Below are 2,480 nucleotides of genomic sequence, written 5' to 3'. Positions count from 1 at the left end.
CTGCCGTGTCTCCTAGTTATTTCTGTAAGTACTCGTGTATTTTTTTCAATGTGTGGTACTAGACATCTAAAAATGCTTTTTTCAGATGAAAAATAATATGTATTTAATATAATAAGTCTTAAAAAAAAGGGACAAAAGGGTCTATCCTGGTCCCACTACTCAGAGATAATAATTAACACTTTAACATCTATTTTCTGTTCTTTTCATCAGTGTGTATTACGTCTGTCATAAAAACGAGCGAGCACTCTGTGCCTGTTTACTTTGTGGAGACCTCCATTTTCCATTCGGCTTATTACACTTTTTTCTACAGTATTCTCTCTCCCCTGGCATGATTTTTAATGACCAGTATAGCATTCTGTCTTGTGGAGGCAACGTCCATTTTACTTCGGACTTAAATAACCTTTTAAATTCCAAGTATATTTAACTGAAATACTGAAAAGAGAACTGTGGTGGTACCGAAAGGCCCCTACATCCCTTCCCCTTTTTTTCCTGAGAGTAAAAACTGCTGACAATGTGGTGTATATATTTCATGACCTTTATGCCTGTCATATATATATACACATACATACATACATGTATATGAGAAATCTATGTATATGTGTGTGTATATATGCTTTATTGAAAAATAAGGCCATACTATATGTTTTGTGCAGCTCGGTTTATACACTGAGGTGTATATCATAGACGTCCTCCCACTCCAGACTCACCCGGTCATTTCAGATAGAGTAGAGGGGTCTCCTGATGTGCAGTAGATTTGGTCTCTTGTGTAAGGACACCTTTGGTGGGAGAGTACTGTGGACAAGGCCTTGGACCAAGCCAAAACGCCTGCCCCTTAGTGCCCACAGCTCGCCTTCATTTACCGCATCATTGTCTTGATGGTGGATACTTAAGTTTTCTCCATTTTCCACTGTCAGAAAGGGTGTTTGACTGGCGTCCTTCTTGTACAAACATTCCTGTGATCTTGTATGAGTATTCCTTTAGTTAAGGTTTCTGGAAATTTAGTCCCTGGATGTGACAATTACATACGTCACAGGCTCCTTTCAAGTGACTCTAGAAATTCCTTCTCCTGCGGGGAATGAAAAGATGTAGAATAACTTATGTAACCAATTCTCTATCGCTGGATATGATTTCACTTCAGCTTTTCTTCCCACCATTGTAAACAGTGCTGTGTAAATGCTCTGATGAGTACATCTTTTTGAACTGATTTTTTTCTAAACGAAAAGATTCCTAAAATGGAGTTCAGTCTGTGTGTACACACATTTTTCAGAGTTTACATATCCATTGACACGTCGTCCTCCAAAAAGATCGCTCAGTTTGTTCTCTCAAAGATGGACACTACCTAGAATATTTTTTAAAAACATTTGCCAATATGATGAGCAAAACTGCTTTTTCATTGTTTTAGTTTGCACTTGATGACCAGTGAGGTATTGAGCATTTTTCACTCATTAGCCATCTGACTTTTAAAAGGTGAATGATCCCTTTTGTCCTTTGCACACATTTAAGTGAGGGAGCTTCTTGTTGCTTTGTGACAGCTCTTTGTATGTTATGAACATTAACCCCTTGTCTTCATTAACATGTATCACAGAGCTTTTTCTTGTCATTTCTTGCCTTTCATTTTGTTCAGTAGGTTTATTTTTGTTGTGGCCGAAAATAATCTTAAGACAGTAAATGTCTTCTTTTTGGGTTTTATCCTTGATAGTATTCTTAGAAATACTTTCTTATAATGGTATATATCTCCTCTGTAGGATTTTTTAATCTCTATGATGGAGATGATAATACTACTTTTTATAGTGAGGAGAAGTTGAATTACTATAAGCAAAGAGTTGTATTTGCTGTTATTAGTACTTTCTAATATTTACATCACTATCTGTAATTTTTCTTGTGGTCATTATGACTGGAATAGAATTTGTTTTTTCCAGGTGATTCTCTGATTGTCCCAAGACAATTATTGAATTCATACTTTGCTCTTTGATTTGAAATCCCACCTGTACAAAATATTTATGTACACTAGAGTCTCTTTTTGAGCTCATGGTTTATTTCTGTCAGTCTTACTTTCTTACTCCAGTGCTATATCTTACATATTGTAAAAATTTATTTAATATCTGACAGTGCGACTTTTTTTATTCTTTTTTCCATCCCCAATTTTCTTGTCTAGTATTATCACTTTATTATTCCTGAAGAGTTCCAAAATATTTTGTTCAAGTTAAAAAAAAAACAGATAAGAGCTGTCATGGGATTTTTTAGTAAGTTTTGAATTATCTTTAGGAGAACGTTCATCTTTACAAAACTGCTTTCCTCCATACAATATGTTGATGTCTCTGCATTCACACTTCTTACTTTACCCCTCAGTACAGTCCTGTGTTTCTCCATGTAAAACATGGGCATTGTTTTTGAGTTTATTCCAGATTATTGTTGATGTTTTTGTTAATTTTGTAAGTGAGAATTTTTTGCTATTATATTTTTTAACTGTTAAAACTGAC

The sequence above is a fragment of the Camelus bactrianus genome, chromosome 13 (assembly GCF_048773025.1).
Source record: "Camelus bactrianus isolate YW-2024 breed Bactrian camel chromosome 13, ASM4877302v1, whole genome shotgun sequence".
In the NCBI taxonomy this organism is placed as follows: domain Eukaryota; kingdom Metazoa; phylum Chordata; class Mammalia; order Artiodactyla; family Camelidae; genus Camelus; species Camelus bactrianus.
The sequence above is the reverse complement of the archived record's forward strand: the minus strand, read 5'-3'. Positions refer to the sequence as shown.